Source organism: Lepidochelys olivacea, assembly GCF_965140295.1.
Source record: "Lepidochelys olivacea isolate rLepOli2 genome assembly, chromosome: 4".
Lineage (NCBI taxonomy): Eukaryota > Metazoa > Chordata > Testudines > Cheloniidae > Lepidochelys > Lepidochelys olivacea.
The window spans coordinates 96744782-96771975 of record NC_140414.1 but is presented as its reverse complement, the minus strand read 5'-3'; the positions used below and the strand labels follow the sequence as shown (position 1 = coordinate 96771975).

General features: G+C 40.6%; 1 long non-coding RNA gene across 1 annotated transcript in view; it reads right to left on the bottom strand.

Annotated features, from left to right (window-relative positions):
- LOC311520201 overlaps window positions 1-27194 on the bottom strand; it is a 206867-nt gene that overhangs the window by 149875 nt on the left and 29798 nt on the right. The window contains exon 3 of the long non-coding RNA XR_014711514.1: window positions 4128-4175. This is a non-coding gene — a long non-coding RNA (uncharacterized lncRNA). The remainder of the gene's footprint in view (window positions 1-4127; window positions 4176-27194) is intronic.

The following is a 27194-nucleotide window of genomic DNA, read 5'->3' as shown; positions in this document are numbered from 1 at the left end:
AACTTCTTTTCCTGTTGGCCATTGCGTTATTGTAACATATCAAGGAAAAGTCTGGTGGGAATCAAGAATCCTGCAGATTGATAAGAGGAGCAAGTTTTATTAAAAGCAAACTGTAAACTTTTGTACTATAAAGAAACACTTTGATTTAGCAGGTCTAACACAAGGTGTCAGCAGACAAGTTGGAAGGCCTTTGGGATTCTTAGTGGCCTCAAAAGTTATTTCTGGTTTTATTATTTGGTTTCTCGTATCCAGATATGATATGATATCCAGATCTCTCATATTATTTGAGGTGCTCATATCCAGATATGTTGACATGGCTTCTAATTTTGCCCCAGGCTGATTGTGCAAGTTTAGTACAAACATTACAAATAGTCAGTGTTCTCAGTGATTTAGCAGAAACCTCAATAAACCTTATAGAAAAGGTGACCTCAGAAATAACCTTTAATTTATTGTCTGCGGATGGATCATAAAAATGTATTTGGTGCCAAATCCTGCAACAAGCTGATGCACATTTATTTATTCAAGATAAAATGGGTGGCATTTAATAAAAATATTCTTGTCCTTCAAGAAAATATGTTTTTTTCCAATAGAGAGAGAGAGCTCAGAACCAGAACTTCAGATCAGCAAATTCATTAATTTTGGGTAGGGGGAAATGATAATTAATTTATATAGATTTATACACTACATAAAAGGCTCCAGGCATGATTACGATCTATGAAAAATACAACCATTCTACTCCAACAAAAATAAATGCACAAAATACAAGCCAAGAAAAGAAAACCCCACTCCCATCCACAAATCACAGCTCTCGAGGCACAAATCTGCACCCTCAGCACATCCCTTCCTTCTCAAAACCTGGGGAAAAAGAGGTGGGCTTTGATGCAAGCCCTGAAGATCTACAGATTTGGGTAATTTCAGACCAAGCATGTATGGAGTACATCCAAATCTAGATTTTGCAATGGACCTCTGTCTTTAAGATAGAGCATTTCCTTAAACTGAGTCTTCTATGCAAGCTCAATTTCAAATGTTACAGATCTATCTTATTAAATGAAAGCCTCGTTTTTGTCCAAACCAAATAAAGATGCTAGTCCCCACTGAGGACGTCTATAAATCCATTCCCAATTTCCCCTTTCAAACTACAGCCATGTTTTGTACTAACTAGGTCTTGAAGAGTTTGGTTAGGACTTTTTTTTTTTTTCTTCTTTTTTAAAGATGAGAAAGGATTTTTTTCCATCCTGGGTGAAGTGAAAATCAGATGAATTGATTTTGAGGAGAATTTAACCCTAAAAACTGAATTTCCTCTTTTGTTGGTTTTAAGCAGATTTTTCACGTTATTGCTGACCTTTCCAAGGAAGTCTCACACTTTCAGGAAGAACCCAAGCATCGAAAATGTTAGCCAAAAAAAAGTATGTTTCAACACGACATGAATATATCCTATAAATGAAACTTAAGTAGAGAGGGTACTAGCAGCCACCTGCTAGAATTACTTCTGCTCTTGACAATTACATAGAAACAACATTTTCAGCTTTTCCATACTTATTCATTAGTGTTAAAAAAAACTGAAGTGATTTTTACAATAGCTGTGCACTTACATTTACTGTTGAACTAATACCTCAATATTTGGCAGTGTTTTCACAATATTTTTGAAGAGCTCTGTATAGCTCAAAAGCTTATACCTTCCACCAACAGAAGATGGAGTAAAAGATATTACCTCACCTACCTTGTCTCTCTAATATTTCACATTTTTTAGGGGAATTACTGTTGCAGAGAGAGGTTATTTCATTAATCTTCACCCACTTTTGGAAAAATGTTTACATTTCAGATTTCTATTTAAATTTTGTTCTTAAATGTTAAAACCAAAAAATAAATTACCACCTACCCCAGCAGTGGTGAAAATGTTCTCTGTGGGTCAGATGCAGGCCATAACATTCCACAATTTGGCCTGTAGACCCTCATCAGTCATTAAAAGATGCAGCCAATGGAAACTACCGATCCCAGCATGCATTGCAACTAGGCTGCTGCGATGAAGGTGGGGTACGCAATGCTGTGACCTATTACTTCCTTGGGCCATGTATGTATTTAAGATGTGAATGCCTGAAATCCATTCCATTTTATTCAGGTTTGATTTGCTCCCTGGGGCTCCTGGCCCATGTAATCTTCAAAGGGGGCACTATGACCTTCTGCATGTGAAATAATTTCAAGAGAGGTAATGCACTCCCAGTCTACAAAATAACAGTGCACTGTAGAAACCTTAATGAGTGCAAAAAAGCATTGTTTAATACCAGTGCAGTTCAAATAAAGTTCTGTTTTAATTCCATGTTGCATTGAGGATAAAAACCTGCTGTAAGACTTCAGAACAAAGTTCAGCTGCATCAGATCATACAAATCACCTCTAATATGCTTTCTGTTAAAAGCATTACTGCTTATTATTTATTTGTTAAAAGTCAACAGCATCTCAGGGTGGTACAAGGCACAAAATATGAATTCCATGCCCCTAGGAGATTGCAATCTAAACAGGAGAGAGAGAGAGAGAGATACACAAATGCTTTTGTGCAATAGATTTATACACACAGATGTGAAGCCTGGGATAACCAAAGTCTAAACTAATAATATAATCCTTCAGGCTGGATGTTTTGCTACACAGCATACATGTGTAATAGAAAGCTACTAGACATAACCACAGTTTATATTTTAAAATGAAACATGACTTTTATTACATTAATACTGCCTTACCTCCAATCTGCCTTCTTAGGATAATATTAACTTTTTAAGCTATTGGATGTGATTTTCAAAAGCACCTAAGTGGTTTAGGACCATAAATGCCACCAAGTCAATGGGTCTTGTGCTTCTAATTCACTTAGGCATTTTTGACAATCCCACCCATGTTTACTGTCCTGATAGAAGAAATGCTTCCTTTTTAACATAAAGCACTGTATGTATTGATGTAGACTACAATGTTCAGAGAAGCATTAAGGGAGTTCAGTGCACAACTTCCATTGAATTTCACACAGAAAACAGATGCAAATATTTCCATACAAAAGTGTGCCAAGCACAAAATGCAGTACACAGTGTAAGATTCAGCATCATAATACTATTTTTGTTCTTCCAGATAGGACTAAGTTTGTTTTAATTTTAAGCAGGGATATTTTGCTTTCTATATATTTGGGGGGGGGGGGGTGTCCTGGCACAATATGATCAGCACGGTCTCTGTTTCCATTTCAGAGTAATTAATTAGCTGCACCCGCTGTCTCATATGTTTATAGTTTCCTACCCTATTCTGAGTGAAAAATGGATATACAAACCCATAGGCTTGACCTAAACTGACCTAACATTTGATTGCCTACATCCCAGTTCATGGGTGAGAGCCTGTGTTGACTTCCATGGTCCTCAGCACAGCTTGTAATTGATTTCTATTTGACCTGCAGTGTTTAATTTTGTTCAACAAGGAGCTCCTAGATCATCTTTGTTATCTGGTAAGATCAGTGCACCATATGCACACATAGGTCCACAGGGGTCTCAGACAGCTGTAGCTTTAGTGAGGGACCACCAAGAGTCATCTCAGAGGCTGTCCATTTTGAAAGCAGAGTCTATGCTTCCATGCTCTATCAGAGGGAGGCACAATAAAGTTTTCAAAGGATTTCCTGAAACTCTGAGCTTTACTTTGGAATCAAAGTTTAATGTCAAGCTGCTCATTTATTTCAAAGCCACAAGAAAAAAATTACTTAATTCTAATTAACAGGAAATAGGTCTTTAGCCTTCTGTTTGACAAGTATTTATAAAAACTACTTCTATTCTATTTTCAAGACAGAATGCAGCGTGACAATAGAGCAGACTGCAGAGTGGTAACACCCATGTTATGATTTTCAATGTATATATTGTACTTAAATAGTGCCACAAATATAATAAAAGCTGGAATATAAAACACCTAATTAGTAAGGAATCTAGAATAACTGACACATCTTAGTAAGTCACCTTGTGAGTTTCCTTCCATGTTTTGGGAATCTATTCTCTCAGTGCACACTTTGGAATTCATTTATGCTTACTGACTCACAAACATACACTCATTTCTGTAACTATACACAATGCAAGTCTCTACACTCTGATTCACTGCTGTCATCAGAACTCACCCAATGACTTGCGCAACAAACGTGGACCATCTCCGCTTTAGCTTCATCCTGCCAACAGAAGAAGAAACACTGCTGTTTCTAAACAACCATTTTAAGACCAGTTGTATCCCCACCCCATGTAGTTATTAAACAGTTCAGAGCATCAATACCATCTATTCGAGAGTGCTTCCTGTTAGCTGATTAATAATTATACAGTAATCTCAGTACCTCATCCTCTGGCCTCTGCATTTAAGTGGCCTGGTAATTGGTTTGTTACCCTATAAACAGGAAGCACACTCAATTATCTAAATAAACTCTAGTGTAAATAATTCACTACTAAGTTAATGAGTAGGAAGATGGCCAATAGTAGAAAGTATTACATGCAAGGGAACAGATTTTATGAGAGCCAAAACATGTTGGTATTATTGTGAACTTCAGTAATGTCTGAAACTACTTTAAGGGGAAAAACACCTGCCAAAAATGATAAACTAGATTTAGATTTTTCTCGCACGTACACATAGAGACTCAGCCCTCACATAGCTCCACTGAAGGCCGTAGAGAGATAATCATTCAATACATTTGCAGTTAAGTGTTGTGCCACCTCTTCTTCTCTCAACAGCCAGTTTTACACAATAATGCTGTTGAATAATTCCTGTCAAATTGTCAACCTTTCGTCCCTCTTCCAAAACTCCCTGAAGTCTCTAGTTTTAGGTTTGGTTACTAACACTGAACTTGTTCAAATAAGCAATGTTATTTTAGTTCTCAAATTGAGTTTTATTTTATCCAGACGTTGATCATCATACCACTATCTTTATTTAGAGCAACATTCTGTAGAGTACCTAGCCTTTAAGTCATTTTTACTTGAATTCACCACTCTCTTTTTTAAAATGACTGTGTTTGACATAAAACACTAGTTGGCTTCAAAATTGTGGCTTCCCTGTCTTTGGCAAACTGTCCACTCACTTATTCCATCCTCTTCTAATGGAACTTCTGGAACCACTTAAAGACCATTAAGATACTACCAGCTTCAAGTAAAAATGATACTTGAGTGAATTAATGCATTTTGGAAGACTGAAGAATGTCTATTTCATAAGACAGTAAGTACATCATAATCTAATACCTACACCCTTCAAACAAGGCTTTTTTTTTTTTTTTAAGATTATCCACAAGAAAGTGTTGATGTTTAAATCCATGGTGGTAAATTTTATCTAGATTTTAATTTTTTTTGCCTGTGTTAGCTTGTTTTACAAAGCAAAAAAGTTACTTTCATGAGTAAGATGCATTTATTGGATAAGGTTAGTTACCACACACACTATTTTATATATTTCTAATGTAGTATATTTATCTATATACACACACATACATAAATAGACACATACAGTGTAATATAGTATACATAAGGGCCAGGTGCTAGCTTAAACCAGAATAGCTCCATGAAGTAAATGGAGCTATACCTATTTAGGCCAGATGAGCCCAGGGTTTCTTGGATTTATATTTAAACCAATACAAACTAATAAAACTACCCTAAAGTCATTGTTTAGTGTTGAGCTTCTTGAAAATAAGGCCTGAAAATATTTTTTTCTGTTTGTTTCTCAACTTGTCTTTGAGTTACGTCCCCAAACGTGTTGCTGAGAAATTAAATAATTCATCTAGAGAGAGGGAGCTGGATTCCTGTGTGAAGAAAAAAAAAGAAGTGTTCTTTAGATTGTAAATTTGGACAAAAATGCTTTGGAAGTTCATTTTACAGTGATATATGGAAAATACAATTTGGAAGTGAGTCAGTTTGCCTAAAATAGACACGAAATCAGCCAAAATTGATCACTTTGGAAAAGTAGCTCCATCTGCTCAGCACCAAGGCAGAGTAGGTGTGTCTATGCAAATATGTTCTGCTCTTGGAGTCTTCTCCCCAGTTTGTCATTAGATGTCAGGGCAGAACTCATCCAGACTCTTCTTACATGTCCTAACATATTACCTTCTGGGGAAGACATTTAGTTTAGTTACATAAACCATCAACCACTCTCATACATTAAGAAAATTAAATTAAGAACATACCATTAACCCTCTGGTACCTGGTGTTTATACAGTACACCACATAGCTGGAACATGGCATATAAATGCTGATTTCCTATCACTCCATGAATTAGAATTTGAAGTACAACCTTCTTCTTCCTCGTGTGGGATGGAGTGTAAGAAACTGAGTCCTGATGGGAGAGGATTTGAACCAGAATAGGAGTAAAGCTTCTATCTAGTTATAACTAACTACAGATGGTTCTTGTTACCATAGATTTGAGTATTATTTTGCTGTATGGAGAGAGAATCCCAAAACCACTATGAGGAATAAGTGGGTGTGAATGAGGTATTTGTTTTCTTCTTGTAACAAATCACATCTTTGAATTTTCAGGTATTTTTCCTCTCTCTCTAGGTAGCTAAAACAATAATTGCAATCCTATGATAGCTGAACTGCAGACATTGGAAATACAAATCCAGAAAGACTTAGGGATAGGCTAGGTAAGGACCAATTGAATCTACCCAGAACATTATGAAAATAAAGGTTTCCACCTCTGCATCAGTGTAAATCAGGAATAACGCTATTGAAAGGAGCCAAGTTACACTAGTACAAAACCTGTGTGAGAAGAGAATTGGACCTATTTGTTACTGCTGTATATAGGTCTGAACAGACATCTAGTGCTGTGTTCACACACCGCCCTGGGGTGCACTGACATTGTCAAAGCTACCACTCAGCTGCCACCTAATGCTGTAGGCACCTACAACCCCTAGGCACCAACGTGTCTGCTGGTCAGCAAGTGCTGATGCTGTCCCACAGCTGGCAAGCTGCTTAGAGCCCTTGCCGAAGCCCCAGAAATGGGATTCTCAAACTACGTGGGGCCATGCCTATCTTGGCATTGGAACCAGATACTGACACATGCTCAGAGCACACCTAACTCCTGTCACCTGACAGTCCCTGTGTCAGTAAGATCAGAGGCAAGCCACGGATATGCGAGAGTGTTCTGCTGCCACTCTGCCTTACACAGCCAGGAGCACCAAGATATGGAGGAGCAGTACTTGTGGCACCTTAGAGACTAACAAATTTATTTGAGCATAAGCTTTCGTGAGCTACAGCTCACTTCATCGAATGCAGGAAGAAATCCAAGCCAGCGTTTCACCCTGTGATTTGGGAGGGCGTGTCATAAATATAAAGGGAAGGGTAGCTTATGCTCAGATAAATTTGTTAGTCTCTAAGGTGCCACAAGTACTCCTTTTCTTTTTGCGAACAGAGACTAACACGGCTGCTACTCTGAAACCTGAAGATATGGAGGGTGAGCATGAGAGAGGTATCAAGCAGGAGAGAGATGGTTTCAACTGCTAGGGCGTGGGTTACCCACAAGGTACATCTACACAGCCCACAGCAGTGAGTCTCCCAGCTTAGGTCAACAGACTTGGACTTGCAGATCTCAGGCTGCTGCACTAAAAATACTTGTGTAGATGCTGCAGCTTGGGCTCTGAAGCCTCGGGATGGAGGTTGGCTTCAGCGCCCGAGAAACAATAGCTACACAGCTGTTTTTAGCACAGAAGCACAAGTCTGTTGACCTGGACTGGGAGGCTCATTGCAGGGGGCTGGCTAGACATACCCTGCGTGACTTACCTGGCTTAGGTGCCTAAATCCAGGAGAGGATTCTCAAAGGACAGTGCAGAGCAGAGCCCATCTGTCCTATCACCTAGGTGCACCTGGTCAGCCACTTAGAGTCCTAAGCCCCTCTCCTCTTTCCACCCATCTCTTTAGCATTTCACTCCTGGTTAGTTTAGACAACTCCCCACTGAGCTGGCTGGCTTCTCAAAATCCCTTCCTTAGGCACTTAACTCTCCCCATGCACTGGCTGGGGATCTGGGACCCTATCTTGGTGCTGAAATTTCCACTGGGCACCAGGCTATCTAGGGCTCAGGCATTGCAATGTTGAGCAAAACAATGCCTAAGTACCTTCTGCTCTTTCCCCGATCAGGATTCAGTACCCTATAGTCCCCCCAAATTTATTTTCCCCTCAGTTTCTCATTGCTCCTACCCCTTTTTTGCTGCAGTTGCCTGGGGACCTGCTAGTGGCGTAGAGCCATTGTAGCAGTTCCTATGCCACCGCCCCATCCTATGATCTGTTTACAGGGTGTGGTCAGCAAAGGAGGTGAAACCAAAGCATCCCTTCATGTCAGTGATAGAACTGCTCCTCTTGAGGCCATGAGTAGCAGGACAAGTTAGAGCAGCCCTGGGGTGGCGTGCAGAGTGTCAATAAGGAAGAGTAGTAAGAGACATCGGCAGGGTTGACCTTGAAGATCTGCATAAGGAACTACTACATGATATGGTAGTTGAGAGGAAGCCAGTGGAGGAATCCAAAGTGAGGAGAAATGTAACTTGGTCAGAATGAGGTGCCAGGAAAAAATTTTCAGCAGCACCCTTTTGAGTGGACTGAACCAGTCATCACATTCATGATCAATGCCAACCATCTTGACAGGAAACCCCAAATGCACTGAATTAATTACATCTTTAACATTTTCCTGCTGTACAAATCGCTTTGGACAATTGGACACAAAGCTTAAACAAAACAAGAACTAGGCAGGCTACAGTCACTGCTTTTAAATTAATTTCATATTGTAATAGTGGCATCGCTGGGCCCTCCTTGCTTCTTCCCTGCTGTGCCCACAGACCAGCCGGAGACTTCTGCACTGGTGCAGTCACCCATGCTCTTTATTTACAGTATCTATTCCCATCACCTTCTAGCTACAAAACAGCTTCAATGTTACAGCCTCAGGGACTGCTAGCTCCTGCAGCCAGCAGAGACAAGCTCCCACTCACTCTAATTCTTTAGCTCCTCCCTTTCCTGCCCCCCCCCCGGGCTTCTTTCCTGCCAGCCTTTATGTAGCCCCTGGCTAACGAGGCCGCAGCTGTTCCCCATTTGCCAATCAGGCCTGGGCTTACTCAGCCAGCTCCAATCAAGAAAGGGGAATTGAAGCAGTCACAGGCCCACCGACAACAATTCCGGGCCCCAGGGTAGAACAGTCAGTGGGCCCCCATGCACGCACAAACCACGCCCATGCGGACACGGTCCATCTGACATTTGGGCGGCACTGCACCTGCACTGGGTGGTGCCCAGCAACCTGCCGGCTGCACTGCTGGGTGAGCTCTTCCAGCCCGACCAGGACTTCCCCATGCCCTCCTAGTAGAGTTGCCAACTGTCTAATTGCGTACACCTGAAGATCCTTGCCCTGAAGACCTTTGTCCCGCCCCTTCCCTGAGGCCACATCCCTGTCCTGCCCCTTCTGAGGCCCTGGCCCCTGCTCACTCCATTCCCCTCCCTCTGTCACTTGCTCTCCCCCACCCTCACTCACTTTCACCAGGCTGGGACAGGAGGTTGGGGTGCGTGACGGGGGTGCAGGCTCTGGGAGAGAGAGAGAGAGTTTGGGTGCAGGAGAGGGTGTGGGGGTCTAGGCTGGGGCAGGGGTGCAGGAGTGGGGCAGGGGGTTGGTGCTTACCTCGGGCAGCTCCCGAAAGCTACTGGCACACCCCTCTGGCAGTGGCTCCTAGACGGGGGGTGGTGGGGATGTCTCCACTTGCCACTGCCTGCAGGCACCATCCCTGCAGCTCCCAGCCAACAGGAGCTGCAGAGTTGGCGCTCGGGGCGGGCCTGCGTACAGCCCTTCCTGCAAGTGCTAAGCAAGAAGAATTGTTGTTGAAAGTTAATGGAAAATCGGTAACAAGAAAAATACTTCTCTTTCCTAGTAATGTCAAAATTATGAATCACTGAAGAAAAAGGAGGGCTGGTGATGAGGCTAGACAAATAACAGAATACACTAACCCTGAAGAAAACTAATAGCAAAAGGAATGAAAGCAGTGAACTTGGTAATGAGAAACTCCCAGATGGCTGATTGCCAGTTAGAAATGTTGGAAAACCAAATGTGCACCAGAAATATTAGTACTAGGAACCCCTTCAGGAAAAGGATATACAGACCCAATTGAATTGATGGAGAATTTATTACAGAGACCTTGTAACTAAATACTAAAAACGTTCTCTGTTGACGGGCCAGAGTTCCCTGACTCAATGAGAAGACTTCATAATCACCCTAGCAAGGTAATAATGTGGTTGTCTCTTTTGCAGACATCCGGGACAACAGTAGTGCTTATTGCAGCCAGGAAGACAGGAAACATGCTCTACAAGAATGCAGAACTGTTATTTCTCCAAATTTGAGACTAACTATGCAAAATGGCCCGCAAAACTTGGCAGAATTTAAGAGAGCATTCATGAGCGAAGAAACTGATGCCAAAATACAATACCCCACTATACTGCAGGTGGGTTATAGAAGCAAAATATATCTTGTAGGACAAAGAATCTTTCACAAAATTACTAGACAAACTCAGAGCTTAATTCAGCATTCATACCAAGCACAGAACACCTTCTGGGACTACTGGCAGATTTGTGCAAGGCTCAATCTCTGTGTACAAAATAATGCTTAACTGAGATGACAAACAGACCTTCCACTGAGATGAAATATTTGGAGTACTATTATTGCTGAAGCCCAAACTCAGTGTTTATATCTTATTGCTTAATTGGCTAGAGTAAGCCCAGAGATCACTCTCTGATCACTGATAGTTGTATTCCTGCATAGGTTCTTTTTCTTATAGTTGTACAATCCATTCTGAGTTTGGCTTGAAAAAAGTTTGACTTTTTAAAAACGTCTTCATATATATTTGAATGCAACTGTTCACAATGAGCTGCAGATCCCAAACCTTGGAAGTATTCATAGACAGAATGGTACTGGTATTTCCATGGTCAAATCTCTTTGCAAACTCACAGGTAAGATTCAGTTTCACACACCATCACATAGAGTTCAGAGAGGTTTCATGATAGATAGAAAGACTGGTCCAGTGATCAGGACACTAATCTAGGACTTGGGAAACGAGGGTTCAAGTCCCTGCTCCACAGCAGACTTCCTGTGAGACCCTGGGCAAATCGCTTGGTCTTTTTGTGCCTCAGTTACTCATCTGTAAAATGGGGATAATATTACTTCCTCTTAGGACAATAAATACACTAGCTACTGTACTGCCATGTGATATGACCTTTCCAAATGAACTCAGTTTGAAATGCACTTGTGAACAACTGTCTCAAACAACAGTCAAAGGTATCCTGATCAAGCACAATTTTAGATAAGGAATATTATGCTTTAATGCTCTTTTAACTGTAATTAGGAAGAAAAAGAAACATAGGGCAGAATTTAAGTGAGTTGTGCATAACTATAGATACACATTTGCACATTACTAACTTATTTGTTATTTATTTACCTACCTACATGTGCATATTTGGTATTTGTGAACAAATGTGGCCAATTAGACACCTAACTGGTTAAGCGCATGTGCAAATGCCTAATTTACATATACTGATCAACTAAGAAGTCGGAAGCACACAAATGTATGACCACAACTGCACCTAACTTTCAGAATCTGACCCATGATGTTATTGTTAATATCAGCATTCTGGAAGTGATCTATCTACAGTGGAAGTTTACTTTTCCCTAAAACCAAGGGTCAGGTGGGGAAGGGGGGAGAAAGAGCAGTGGACTGCTCAGGCTCCACCCACAGAATCAAGATGTTCACAATCCCAGTGTAGCTGAACATGAGCATTTAAAATTATCAACAGAGAAACAGCTTATAATGTTGATGTTTAAGTGGTCCTAGTTAGGCTGCAATGTTACCACCCAATTTAGGTGATGTGGTGGTTCCTATATCTCAGAATTATTCTTTCAGGCTACCTGTCTACAGTCAGTTGGAAATAACACTGTATCCATTCATACTCTGAAGCTTGTTTCACAAATCAGAGTGAGAAACATCTGTCAGTTTGAAAATGAAAGCTGAAGTTTTTCAGAAACTGCAGGGTCCACAAGAAAAGTGAGGTATAAAAGTGGCCAGTCCCATCTCAGATCAACCATTGTCTAAGACCAGATAAGCGGATAAGATACTCCAGCAATAAGAATTACTAGCTCTATTGTAGGTCACTACACTTTTGTTGTAAATCTTTTAGATCCTTAAAAACTAGGGCTGTCAAGCGATTAAAAAAATTAATCTGGATTAATCGCCCGATTAAATCAGACTGTTACACAATAATAGAATACCACTTATTTAAATATTTTTGAATGTTTTCCACATTTTCAAATATATTGATTTCAATTACAACACAGAATACAAAGTGTACAATGCTCATATTTATTTTTGATTACAAGTATTTCCACTGTAAAAAAAACAAAAGAAATAGTATATTTCAATTCACCAAATACAAGTATTATAGTGCAATCTCTCTATTGTGAAATTACAACTTACAAGTGTAGGTTTTTTGTTACATAACTGCACTCAAAACAAAAACAATGTAAAACTTTAGAGCCTACAAGTCCACTCAGTCCTACTTCTTGTTCAGCTAATCGCTCAAACAAGTTTGTTTACATTTGCAGGAGATAATGCTGCCTACTTCTTGTTTACGTCACCTGAAAAGTGAGAACAGGCATTCATATGGCACTATTGTAGTCGGTGTCACAAGATATTTACGTGCCAGATGCATTAAAGGTTCATATGACCCTTCATGCTTCAACCACCATTCCAGAGGAAATGCATCCATGCAAATGGTAGGTTCAGCTCGATAACGATCCAAAGCAGTGCAGCCCGATGCATGTTCATTTTTATCATCCGAGTCAGATGCTACCAACAGAAGGTTGATTTTCTTTTTTGGTAGTTCGGGTTCTGTAGTTTCCACATCGGAGAGTGTTGCTCTTTTAAGACTTCTGAAAGCATGCTCCACACCTCATCCCTCTTAGATTTTGGAAGGTACTTCAGGTTCTTAAACCTTGGGTTGAGTGCTGTATCTTTAGAAATCTCACATTGGTACCTTCTTTGCATTTTGTCAAATCTGCAGAGAAAGTGTTCTTAAAATGAACAACATGTGCTGGGTCATCATCTGATACTGCTATAACATGAAATATATGGCAGAATGTGCGTAAAACAGAGCAGGGAACATACAATTCTCTCCCAAGGAGTTCGATCACAAATTTAATTACTGCATTTTTTTAAAACGAGCGTCATCAGCATGGAAGCATGTCCTCTGGAATGGTGCCCAAAGCATGAAGGGGCATACGAATGTTTAGCATACCTGGCAAGTAAATACTGTGCAATGCCGGCTACAAAAGTGCCATGCAAATGCCTGTTCTCACTTTCTGGTGACATTGCACTCCAAAAAAAAACATTTATATAACAAAAAAAAACAACACACACACCTACATTTGTAAATTGCACTTACACGACAAAGACCGCACTACAGTAACTAGTATGAGGCAAATTGAAAAACAATATTTGTTTTGTTTATCATTTTTACAGTGCAAATATTTGTAATAAAAATATATACTTTGTATTGTGTTGTAATTTAAATCAGTAAATATGAAAATGCAGAAAAACATCCAAAATATGTAATACATTTCAATTGGTATTCTATTGTTTAACAGTGCGATTAATCGCGATTAATATTTTTAAATCATAATTAATTTTTTGAGTAAAGCATGTGAATTAACTGAAATTACCTGTGATATATGCCATCATGTGCCAGCAATGCCCCTCTGCCGTGTACATTGGCCAAACCGGACAGTCTCTACGCAAAAGAATAAATGGACACAAATCTGACATCAGGAATCATAACATTCAAAAACTGGTAGGAGAACACTTCAACCTCTCTGGCCACTCAGTAGAAGACTTAAGGGTGGCAATTCTGCAACAGAAAAGCTTCAAAAACAGACTCCAGCAAGAAACTGCTGAGCTTGAATTAATATGCAAACTAGATACCATTAACTTGGGTTTGAATAGAGACTGGGAGTGGCTGGGTCATTACACATATTGAATCTATTTCCCTAAGTTAAGTATCCTCACACCTTCTTGTCAACTCTCTAAATGGGCCATCTTGATTATCACGACAAACGTTTTTTTTCTCCTGCTGATAACAGCTCATCGTAATTAATTAGCCTTTTACAGTTTGTGTGGCAAATTCCTCTGTGTGTGTGTGTGTTCCATTCAATGCATCCGATGAAGTGGGCTGTAGCCCACGAAAGCTTATGCTCTAAGAAATGTTAGTCTCTAAAGGTGCCACAAGTCCTCCTCATTTTTTTTGCGATTGACAGCCCTATTAAAAACATTTTCAGTATACTGTTTCATTCTGAGCATAATGTCTATAAAGATAAAATCGACTTCTTGGGGAGAAAGGGGCGTATATCAAAGCTATTATGGCAGCACAGGACCATATTACAAAAATTAATATATATTTGGAGACTTTTCCCTAGATGAACAAACTATTAATAGGTTTCAGAGTAACAGCCGTGTTAGTCTGTATTCGCAAAAAGAAAAGGAGTACTTGTGGCACCTTAGAGACTAACCAATTTATTTGAGCATGAGCTTTCGTGAGCTACAGCTCACTTCATCGGATGCATACCGTGGAAACTGCAGCAGACTTTATATACACACAGAGAATATGAAACAATACCTCCTCCCACCCCACTGTCCTGCTGGTAATAGCTTATCTAAAGTGATCATCAAGTTGGGCCATTTCCAGCACAAATCCAGGTTTTCTCACCCTCCACCCCCCCACACACAAATTCACTCTCCTGCTGGTAATAGCCCATCCAAAGTGACAACTCTCTACACAATGTGCATGATAATCAAGTTGGGCCATTTCCAGCACAAATCCAGGTTCTCTCACCCCCTCACCCCCCTCCAAAAAACACACACACAAACTCACTCTCCTGCTGGTAATAGCTCATCCAAAGTGACCACTCTCCCTACAATGTGCATGGTAATCAAGGTGGGCCATGTCCAGCACAAATCCAGGCTTTCTCACCCCCCCCTTTTTTTTTCCCCAAGGGACACACACACACAAACTCACTCTCCTGCTGGCAACTCATCCAAACTGACCACTCTCCAAGTTTAAATCCAAGTTAAACTATTAATAATGCAGCAGCCTGTCAATTAGAATTACTAAGAGATGCATCACAAACAGGTCAATGTGTCCAGATACCTCAAACATGTCAAATTCCATTACTAATGTTTTAGTATCAATCCTTCTCTGATTGCTTTTTGCAGTCCACTTCATACTGGTCAGTTTCCTTTTGGGTAAAAACTTTCTTGTAGTTAGTTATTGCATATGGACAAGCATGAATAAAGTGCTCAATACACACTGAAAGTAGTAAGGCGATTGACAAAAGCTATGGTGTAAATTACAACATAATTGAAGATCTCAGGTACACATAAACTTGCAGTCTCATTTCCCAAAACCTTGATCTTCTCCCCTGTTTTCTAGTTTATATGCCAAAAATTTGATATTACGTCACCCACTATACAAACTGGTACATGGAACAGCGCCAAAGCAGCATTAATTTATATTACTATTCTCACCTAAATCTTAACTAGGTTATTCTTTCAGAGAGCACAAATCTTTGTGTGTATGTTGCTCCTGCTGCAGAGGGCCTGCATAGCAGCCTTTCTGATTTTGCCCAATATCTGCAATCAAGGAATAATGACTTCTGCATCATCCCTTCCTCTCTCCACTCATGACTTGGAAATTTACCAGGATCCAGGGCAGAGGTCAGACAAGGAGAATAACTCGGGTGCAAGGCCAGACTACATGGCTGATGGTGGGAGATAGTTTGCTGAGGCCCAGATTGCAGAGGAGATGTGGTATGTTACAAGTTGAGGGTGGAATCAGAAAAATGTACATAAGGGGCAGAGATGAACAAACATCAGTTCTCAAGAGAAGGAGAGTTTTCTCTCTTCTGTAAAAGCTAGAGCCCACTTCTTTGTCAAGTAAACAAACAGGCTAAAATTAAAGCAAAGCTACATTTGCCACATACAAACAAAATTAGATATATGTTGAAAGTGACCTCCAATCAGCATTCCAAGCCAAGTGCTTTCCCCCACAGAAATCAAGAGGTGTTAGTTGCTCCTTGTCATAGTTTGCCTACTACTTAGGAAGCCATACTTCCACGTAGCAGAGCGTGACAGAATGTTAATGACAACGTGAAGAAAGCAAGCCACTGCCATCATTTCTGATGCAAGTCAAGATGATTACAAAGTAATGCTCAAATAAATTTGTTAGTCTCTAAGGTGCCACAAGTACTCCTTTTCTTTTTAAAGTAATACTCTGTAGTTCTTCAATGGTGAAGAAGGTGCAATTAGAGCTAATTTGCCTCTCACCCCTCTCTAAGAATCTATACACTGCCACATGGAGGCTCTGGATTAGGAAGAGGCAAATTTCTATACACACCTAAAACCCCAAAATCATCATGATCAGTAGGCCAAACAATGAACTGGCATGGATAGGAACCATTCCCAATCAGTAAAAAGTATCAAAAGACCCTTAACAAATGCAGAAAAAGAAATTAAGGTTGTCAAAGTTCTTTAATTGGTAAGACAACGCTAATGATGAGAAAACTCCACAGGGATGCTCAACTGTGGTCAAAATGGGATTCTTTCAAAGTTAAGTCAACATGGCAGAGAAAAAGAATCCATATAACCTTAGGGGCTGGGGCCGTTACAGGCCAGTTCACTCACTGCTGGGAATCTCCTTTCAGTGCAGTTCTGGCAATGTGACACTCCTTTATTTCTCTGTACCCAGGCAGTCTCCTTTAGTCCTCAGCTCCACTGACGGTACACCTACAGCAACATTTCCCAAAGTGGGGGAGGGGGAACACAGGAGCAGTCAGGGAGCATGGAGAGGCAAAGAAGATGTATAAATTAAGATAGGAAGATCTTTAACAACGCATGGTAAGGCAGAAGGATGGCATGATTGGATTCATTTTCCTGAAAGGGGGACTCCGCTTTCAAAAAAAGTTTGGAACACACTGACCCAAAGGATCTCGCGGTATGTTGGAATGTAGTCTCCACTTCACATTTGTCTTATTTTTAAACATTTCTGTATGGCATCATTGTTGCCGAGAAACACTATATATGTTCCATTCTATGCATCTAATGAAGTGGGCTGTAGCCCACAAAAGCTTATGCTCTGATAAATTTGTTAGTCTCCAAGGTGCCACAAGTCCTCCTGTTCTTTTTGCTAGTTGCACTGTCGCCCATTCTGAACAGTAGTACAATTCCTTACTGGTCCAGGCTAAAGTATCTGAATCTTGGCACATGAAGAGCCAGCTTGTTCCCCTTATCCCTTGTTTCAGCACCACAAAGGGACAACTGCAACAATGTTTGTGGGGGCAAAAGGTTTCAGCTAATGGAAATGGAGCCATCAGGATCCACAGATTGAGTAGCTGCAGCAGTCCCGCCACCTATTTCCCAGCCAGTCCTGCTCATTCCCTACTGATGCCTGCTGTCTCCCTCTGTGACAAATTCAGGTATAAAATGTACATTGCTGACACCAATTAAGTGCTATAGTGTGAGCTCAGCCAGCAATCAGCAGGGAGCTTATCTGCTAAAGTTTGCAGGTTTAATGTGGCTTCTTCGACAGAATTACTAAAATGCCAGCAAACAAATAGCTGCAATAAAAACAAAGCATATATGATACCTATTATGAGTGTTCATAAAGAATATATCCCTATTGCAACAGAATGGTAGTGGTGCTTATAGATGTAATTCCCCCACCTCCCCCACACACCCCTAATGCCAAAAATAAAAATATATCATTAAAATTACCTATTAACAATCAGAGGGGAAAATTTTCAAGAGCCTCTTTGAGGACTCTACTTTTGTGTGCACAAAGTTGAGCATATGTTTGCATGTGCCTGCACTTCCTTGCTGGTGCAAACACTAATGCTTATAATCAGTCATGTGCTGGACTATTAAAAGCATACACTCAAAGGCTGCTCCTGCAAAGCATACAGTTTTATGCACATACAGAATCTAAAGATTTACCTCAGGATATACAGTTCTTTGTTTCAATAATCAAACTCTATGCTGACCATAAGATGTGGCCCATGTCTCTTTTCTCCTTTCTTCTGATGCTACAGGCCCCCTCAGTTTATCATCTGTGGAATAAACTCAGTTCCACTTTTTCCAGGAAAGGAGTTTGTTTCTTCGGCTATTTTACTGTCCATTTTCTCACAGGCAGTTTCTTCCACCTGGACAGGTTTCGCTCTCTCCCCCCTCAATTGCCACTCTGAGACTACACCTGCCCCTCTTTATATGTTCTGAAACTAAGATCAGGCTCATGCATGTTCATCTGCTTGCTTTCAGTAGCCTAGCAAAGCCTCACTTTACAAAGTCACTCCAGAAAACGGATGCACTGAAGTGCAGAGCCTCTGAACTTTGATGGGATAAAGCGGATTTTATTTTCAGTGCTCCCAGAAGCACGTCAGAGAGGGCTAACAGTTATGTCAAAGCCATTGATCTAGCTGTGACTCTGCTCTTACGTATCAGGCAGCATATAGCGCTGACATGTGACGCTTGACATTATAAAAACGATCTAAACTATAATATTACAGTCATGAAATGTCACAGAAGAAAAAAAATCAAATCTTATTCCACAAAATTAGTGCATTTTATGAATGTGGAAGTTTTGCAACAGTATAAAAAGGGAGTGTTTTTAATATAATCCCTGTGCTATTCTGGCTCAATAGCAGAGCATTTTCCCCAAGAGCAGTAAGGTAATATTACAATTTCAAATACAAATTTAATGCTCTGTTTGTAAGTAATCATTGCACTGCTATGAATACACATTTTAAGTTGCACAATTAAATAAGTAAATAATGTATCATCAATATTCAAACGATCCATTATTTAAATACACTTTGTGAATCATGCAAATGGATACCTTTAAGACACAGGTGAAATTGTGGAAAAGCAGCATCACTTGCCCCATAACCTCAGCCGTGCAGAACACAATGCCATCCACAGCCTCAGAAACAACTCTGACATCATAATCTAAAAGGCTGACAAAGGAGGTGCTGTTATCATCATGAATAGGTTGGAATATGAACAAGAGGCTGCTCGGCAGCTCTCCAACACCACTTTCTACAAGCCATTACCCTCTGATCCCACTGAGGGTTACCAAAAGAAACTACAGCATTTGCTCAAGAAACTCCCTGAAAAAGCACAAGAACAAATCCGCATAGACACACCCCTGGAACCCCGACCTGGGGTATTCTATCTGCTACCCAAGATCCATAAACCTGGAAATCCTGGGCGCCCCATCATCTCAGGCATTGGCACCCTGACAGCAGGATTATCTGGCTATGTAGACTCCCTCCTCTGGCCCTACGCTACCAGCACTCCCAGCTATCGTCGAGACACCACTGAGGAAACTACAATCCATTGGTGATCTTCCTGAAAACACCATCCTGGCCACTATGGATGTAGAAGCCCTCTACACCAACATTCCACACAAAGATGGACTACAAGCCATCAGGAACACTATCCCCGATAATGTCAGGGCAAACCTGGTGGCTGAACTTTGTGACTTTGTCCTCACCCATAACTATTTCACATTTGGGGACAACGTATACCTTCAAATCAGCGGCACTGCTATGGGTACCCACATGGCCCCACAGTATGACAACATTTTTGTGGCTGACTTAGAACAACGCTGCCTCAGTTCTTGTCCCCTAATGCCCCTACTCTACTTGCGCTACACTGATGACATCTTCATCATCTGGACCCATGGAAAAGAAGCCCTTGAGGAATTCCACCATGATTTCAACAATTTCCATCCCACCGTCAACCTCTGCCTGGACCAGTCCACACAAGAGATCTACTTCCTGGACACTACGGTGCTAATAAGCGATGGTCACATAAACACCACCCTATACTGGAAACCTACTGATCACTATTCCTACCTACATGCCTCCAGCTTTCACCCAGACCACACCACACGATCCATTGTCTACAGCCAAGCTCTGCGATACAACCGCATTTGCTCCAACCCCTCAGACAGAGACAAACACGTACAAGATCTCTATCAATCGTTCTTACAACTACAATACCCACCTGCTGAAGTGAAGAAACTGGTTGACAGAGCCTGAAGAGTACCCAGAAGTCACCTACTACAGGACAGGCCCAACAAAGAAAATAACAGAACGCCACTAGCCGTCACCTTCAGCCCCCAACTAAAACCTCTCCAATGCATTATCAAGGATCTACAACCTGTCCTGAAGGACGACCCATCACTCTCACAAATCTTGGGAGACAGGCCAGTCCTTGCCTACAGACAGCCCCCAACCTGAAGCAAATACTCACCAGCAACCACACACCACACAACAGAACCACTAACCCAGGAACCTATCCTTGCAACAAAGCCCGTTGCCAACTGTGCCCACATATCTATTCAGGGCCATCACAGGGCCTAATAACATCAGCCACACTATCAGAGGCTCATTCACCTGCACATCTACCAATGTGATATATGCCATCATGTGTCAGCAATGCCCCTCTGCCATGTACATTGGGCAAACTGGACAGTCTCTATGTAAAAGAATAAATGGACACAAATCAGATGTCAAGAATTATAACATTCATAAACCAGTTTGTTCACAGCACAAAAAGGAGAAAAGATGGCTTTAAGCCCCGGGGCTGTTTAGGCACCAATTCTATCTCCAGTGTTAAGTGGAACAGCCTCAGGGCTGCTCTACTCTTCACTTGCAGCCAATAGCCTTTAAAAGGGTTTTTCCAGAAGCAGCAACACCGCAATTACACTCCCCTTCCCATGGCCACACCTATACTCTGGAAGCTGGGGGAAGCTGCATGAGGGAATCCTTCAAACTGCAGATGTGCCAGGTTGATCTGCAAAAAGTGATGGTAAACAGGCACAAAATAGGTGCAGTGCAGCAGAGAATCTGAGCCATTGCAGTCTATATCAACCTCTGTGAGTATGATAGCTAACACCGGGCAGAACCAACTTCTTAAACCTGCCAGGCTGGCAATGGGAAGGAAGGCAATATAGCTCACTGTTAGTGGAGAGTAGGAACAGTATTTTACAGAGCTTAAAGAATTTTGTGAATTCCTCATTTTCCCTCACAGTCACATAAAACCACCACCCTGTGGTAGACGTAATGACTTTTTCTTTGGAAAAGCGATTTGATCAGCAATAAGGTAATTGTTACCAAACAGTAGATGGGATTGTAAACAAAACAAAAAACCACCAACCACCTGAGCTTGTCAGAGTCCTGTCTTCACACAGCTTCTACAGTTGTTTTCATGGCTGGAGCTGCATGAGTGGCAAATTATATGTACCATTTTGCCAGTGCACACACAGCCCAGGAGACAAGTCATCTTAATAATACATTTTCAACCATGTATCCAAGACTTCCCTGAAATATACAGTGTTCTCTGCTCCTCAATTCCATTGGACAGCTGTGGAATGGCAACTACCGCAGAACCTAGGTTTATATCTGGAACTAATGTGACATTGTTGTGGAAATGCTTGAGGAAATTAAGGTTGCTTTCAGTCTGGGGATGAAAATGGGGCTGGATGTAGCAGGAAGCAGAGGGGCAAGACAAATCAAGTGTTGGTTTATTGGCTTGCATGCTTTATTGTGCCATCATTTCTAAGCTTCTAGCTTCAGATGTCAGCAGCAGGTGACTTGCTTGCTGAGTGATTATTAAGGACAGTGTACCACAGTGCAATGCTGTAGAAAGTTAAAAATGGCCCCTTCCTCAACGTAATATCAAAACACCAGGAAAGCATTGGAGAATTGTGACCAGGGTGTTTCAAGCAGACAAGCACAGGATGAAATAAGAAACTATAGTGGCTCAGAAGATGACAGTAAACATTTCAGAGGTTGTTTTTTGTAAGTGAAATGAAGGATGGAGGTGATGACACACAGAGTTAAGACAGACCTAATCAACATTCCTTGTAAAGCATATGGCCCAGTAACTGTTCACTGACTGATCTTGCTGTGTGCCATTGCCCATTATTGTACCAGCATTCTGACTGGCTTTTCATCAGAGACCACTGAGTCTGCCTAATATGTAATGTGTTTTATGATATGGATTATAGCCTTCAAAGTCTTGGACTGGATTTCCTCAGATTTCACAACCATCATATCATGAATTCTTTTCAGTCTGGCTCTCCACTAGTGCAAAACCCAACAGCTCTGACCACAGTCCCCTCTGTTTCTTTAGTTTAAATTATTTAGAGATGAAAGAAACAATCTGAACTCAACACCATAATTGTTACATGTGCAACCCCTTGGAAACTTTAAATGCTGAAAACAGAGATTGGTGAGGCATTGAGGAAAATACATGAGCCAGGTCCTGACTGGATTTGCGAGTCACACCTTATGTAAACGTTTTCTCACTTTTCTGTCTGCTGACATGTTCGAAGCCTGACTAGAAAATCTGGTTGGTCAGATGGAGTGACTTGCTGTTAGTTGTTCCGAGAGGTGTTCAGTGAGTTAGCATGTTAAATTTTGCTGTGTGTAAAGTTGTTTTCCAGGGACACTACAACTTTGTACTTTTCATTTGCATCTAAAGCAGTTCATGGATATTGCAATGAATAAAGAAAAATATTCAGAACTCAGGAGCATAGGTATTCAGATCCCAGCTAAGAATCAGTAGTTAAGTCTGGCAGATTCTGTATTTCTTTGAGAAAGTCAGCTAAACAAGTGACCTTTTAAAAAAAAAGGCATCTGTTTTAGTTTTATTAATTTTGTTTTGGTATATCAGCAGGACACAAGAGTGTTAAAGCTGGTACAAAACAGTAGCCTACCATCCAGCAGGGCAGACCCAAATGTGCTAGGTGTCAGTTTCAAGATAAATACGGTAATTTGTTGAAGTAAAATTTAGCTTCCTGGATGAACCCCCCCTCCCCCACCTCATTTGGGAGACTATTAACAGCCATGTGGCAGCCATGCCCTGCTGGGACTGGTGGTGATTGAAATGTGTTCGAACAATGGTCAAGGGAGGATGGTAGGGGATGAAAGGAGGAGAGACAGAAATCTTCAATCAAAAAGCTTGTGTCTTACCTTACTACCCCAGCATCTGTGACAATTTGCAGCAGGGCAGACTACCACCACGGGAAGGGAAAACATCCCATTTCAACTGAAGTCTCTGGTCATCCTTATAGGGGCTAACGCAGTTAACTACTTGACTATTTTCTCTCGTTTATTGCTTAGTTTGCAGCACATCTATGGCCCATATATAAAATTAGACAGTTTTAAGGTTTGATAAGAAAAGATCAAATTAAGCATCTGGGGACCTATAGCAGTGGGATGACTACTAAGAAGTTTTAAAACTCCACTCATTTTCATTTTAAAGATTAGAGTAGCTTTCCTTTTTATGTGACTAGAGAGATCTAGGAGTGTCTGTGTTTTGCTAACTCTATGTTTACTGACATATAGACGCTCCCCAGCTTATGCAAGACCCGACTTACCCAAATTCACACTTACGGAAAAAGTTCCATAAGCCAGAAATAGGATTTTTGAGTTGCTGAAATTTTTGCGTAATGTACAGGTATACATTTCCGACTTACGCAAAATTCAAGTTACGCAAAGCTTTCCGGAACGGAACGATTGTATAAGTCGAGGGGTGTCTGTATAAGAAGGCGAGTTCCTTATAAGGTGTACAGTTGGCCACTGGGCACACGAATACATTAATTAATGGAAGAGCTTTTAGTTCTGTCCCAGCTTCCATAACAGGAATTTTAGAAAGGCAATAGAATTTACCATATAACTTTTAAACAGCCAAGGTACATACCCTTCCAGAAACTATGATTATACATTGAAGATGATAAATGAAGTGTGTGCACTCACACACCCCTACCTGCACCATCTGGTCTCATCGTCTAGGTGACGGGGGATTTGAAATTGCTGGAAATATTATGCATTTAAATTAGTGAGGTTTGAGATTTTACCTTAAGATTTAAGCTAAATATTGTTGCCTTAGCAACACTTAATGAAAACAACCAAACAAACTGCGAGGCAGATCTGTTTTCCTTCTTTAATTAATCCCAATCTCAGACCTTGAAGACCTTTCTGACAACTGTTTTAAGGCAACATCATTTATCTTGAGTACTAGATGCCCAGTTAATGGTCTTCACAATATCTAACTCTTTCGCAAGGTCTGTACCCCCACCATTGATAAGATTTAACAATCTGGAATCTGGCTGAAATCTGCCAATGCCATCACAAGTGTAACTGCATACTCAAGAGAGGGAAATCAAAAAAAACCCTACAGGGAATGCTAGGACAGCACCATATGGATTTTTAAAGCCATTTTAGTGGTAAATTGACCCTCATACTTTGACATATGTACAGTAATACATGCCAACGTAACACTGTTTATCAACTTCTGTGTATAGCAGGACTGAGTTACCAGGCTGCACTATTATGATTGCTTTATCTTGTTGTGTCAGACAGGCAGTCAACAAAATCACTTGTCATGTGTGACCTTGTGAACAAAAACAGAAATACCTTTTTCTGCAAAGCTTTACTAGGCATTATGCTATGAAGTGGCGGTACAGCATTCCATATTCAAAAATTAATGGGGATTATTTGTTTATATTTGAAAGCTGTAATGCCAAATAGTGTTCTCAAAACAATTTTAAAAAAAGTAAAATAATGAAACTGGTGATACAATTATTCAGATCATAAACCTACAGTGAAAATATTTCACAAAGTAAAAATACACAAACATTTACAGTTTTGGATGTATCATTAAATACCCTTTTAGTGTAGGCATTTAGCTATTAAATGCCTACTTCCAACTGGACAACTGGAAAACTAAGCAAGGAACTATAGTAACTTGATTTTACAAGATATGTCACAAACCAAGTGGAGCCTTTTATGCTGTATCTCGTTACATTTCTGTCCAGAGAATCATATCATGATGTGTGCAGATTGTTAAAGTACTTAGAAAACAGTAATGTATTACAAATTATTAGTTACTAGATCTAGACAATAATTAGCCACTGAAATATCAAATATCCAAAACACAAGACCTGGTAGTATGGGGGACTTTAAATACCCAGACATCCTTTGGAAAAGTAATACAGCAAAACACAAACTTTCCAGTAAGTTCTTGGAATATACCGGGGACAATTTTTTGTTTCAGAAAGTGGAGGAGTAACCAGGGGGATAGCCATTTTAGACTTGATTCTGATCAACACAGAGGAATTGGTAATGAATTGGTAGGTGGAAGGCAATTTTGGGTAAAAGTGATCACCAAGTGATAGATTTCTAAGGAAAGGAAGGAGTGAGAGCAGCAGAATAAGGGCAATGGACTCAAAAACGCAGACTTTAAACTCAGAACTGGCAATGTAAAGTCGCATGGGGAAAAAAGATCTAAAAGAAAAAAGGCGTTCATGCAGTTTCTCAAAGAAATATTAAAAGCATAATTGCAAGCTATCCCAATACAAAGGAAAGATAGCATTCTTCCTAAGAAGCCAATGTGTCTTCATCAGTAGCTCTTTAATTACTTGAAAATAAAAAAGGAATCCTACAAAAGTGGAAACATGGACAAATTGCTAAGGAGGAGTACAGAAGAACAACATAAGCATGTAGGAACAAAATCAGAAAGGCTAAGACACAAAATGAGTTACACCAGGAAAGGGACATAAAAGGCAAGAAGAAGAGGTTCTTTAAATTCATTAGGAGCAAGTCAAAGGAGAGTGTAGGTCCTCTACTTAGTGGGGAAGGAGAGCTAAGAAACGACATCAAGACGACTGAGGTATTTAATGCCTATTTTGCTTCAGTCTTCACTAAAAGGTTCATGGTGAACAGATGCTCAGTACAATATTAAACAACAACAAGAGGGAAGATATGCAAACCAAAACAGGGAAAGAACAGATTGAAGGATATTTGAGTTAGATGTTTTCAAGTCAGCAGGGCCTGATGAAGTCATCCTAGGATACTTAAAGAACTAGCTGAAGCAATCTCAAAACCATTAGCAGTTATCTTTGGGAACTCTGGGAGGACAGGTGAGGTCCCAGGAGACTGGAGAAAGGCAAACATGGTACCCATCTTTAAAAAGTGGAACAAAGACCCAGGGAATTATACCTTGAAAGACATTGCAATAAATTATGAAATAATCAATTTGCAAGCACCCAGAGGGTAACAGGGTGATTAGAAACCGCCAGATTGGATTTTCTCAACAACTACTCATGCCAATCCAACCTAATTTCCTTCTTTCACAGGGTCACTGCCCTAGTGGATGGGGCGGAGAGAACAGTAGATATGAACCATCTTGATTTTAGTAAGGCTTTTGACAAATCTCCCACGACATTCTCATAAGCAAACTAAGGAAATGTGGTCTAGATGTGGTCTATAAGGTAGGTGCACAACTGGTTGAAAGGCCGTACTCAATGATTCACTGTCAAACTGGGAGGGTGTATACAGTGGGGTCCCACAGGGTTCAGTCTTGAGTCTGGTGTTATTCAATATTTTCATTAATGACTTAGATAATGGAGTAGAGAGTATACTTAGAAAATTTGCAAACCCTTCACTGGTATCCTCGGCAAGCACCGTGGAGTACAGGATTAGAATTCAAAAAGACATTGACAAATCAAAGAATTTATTGAATTCAACTAGATGAAATTTAATAAAGACAAGTGCAAAGTATTCATTTACAAAGCATACAGTTATAAAATAGAGATTAACTGGCTAGGTGGTAGTACTGCCGAAAACAATCTGGGGGTTATGGTGGATCACAAATTGAATCAGAGTCAGCAATGTGATGCAGTAGTGCAAAAAGCTAATATAATCCTGGGGTGTACTGATAGGGGCGTCATATGGAAGACATGAGAGGTAATTGTCCCACTCTGCTCAATGCTTGTGAAGCTTCAGTTGGAGTTGTGTGTCCAACTCTGGGCACCACACTTTTGGAAAGATGTGGACAAACAGGACAGAGTCTAGAGAAGTGCAACAAAAAAAAAATCAAAGGTTTAGAAAATCTGACCTATGAGGAAAGGCTTAAAAAAAAAAAAACTGGGCATGTTTAGTCTTGAGAACAATGGGGGAGGAGGACGAGAATCTGATAGTCTTCAAATGTGTTAAGGGCTGTTATTAAAGAGGACTGATCAATTCTTCTTCATGTCCACTGAAGTTAGGACAAGAAGTAATGGGCTTAATCTGCAGCAAGGGAGATTTAGATTA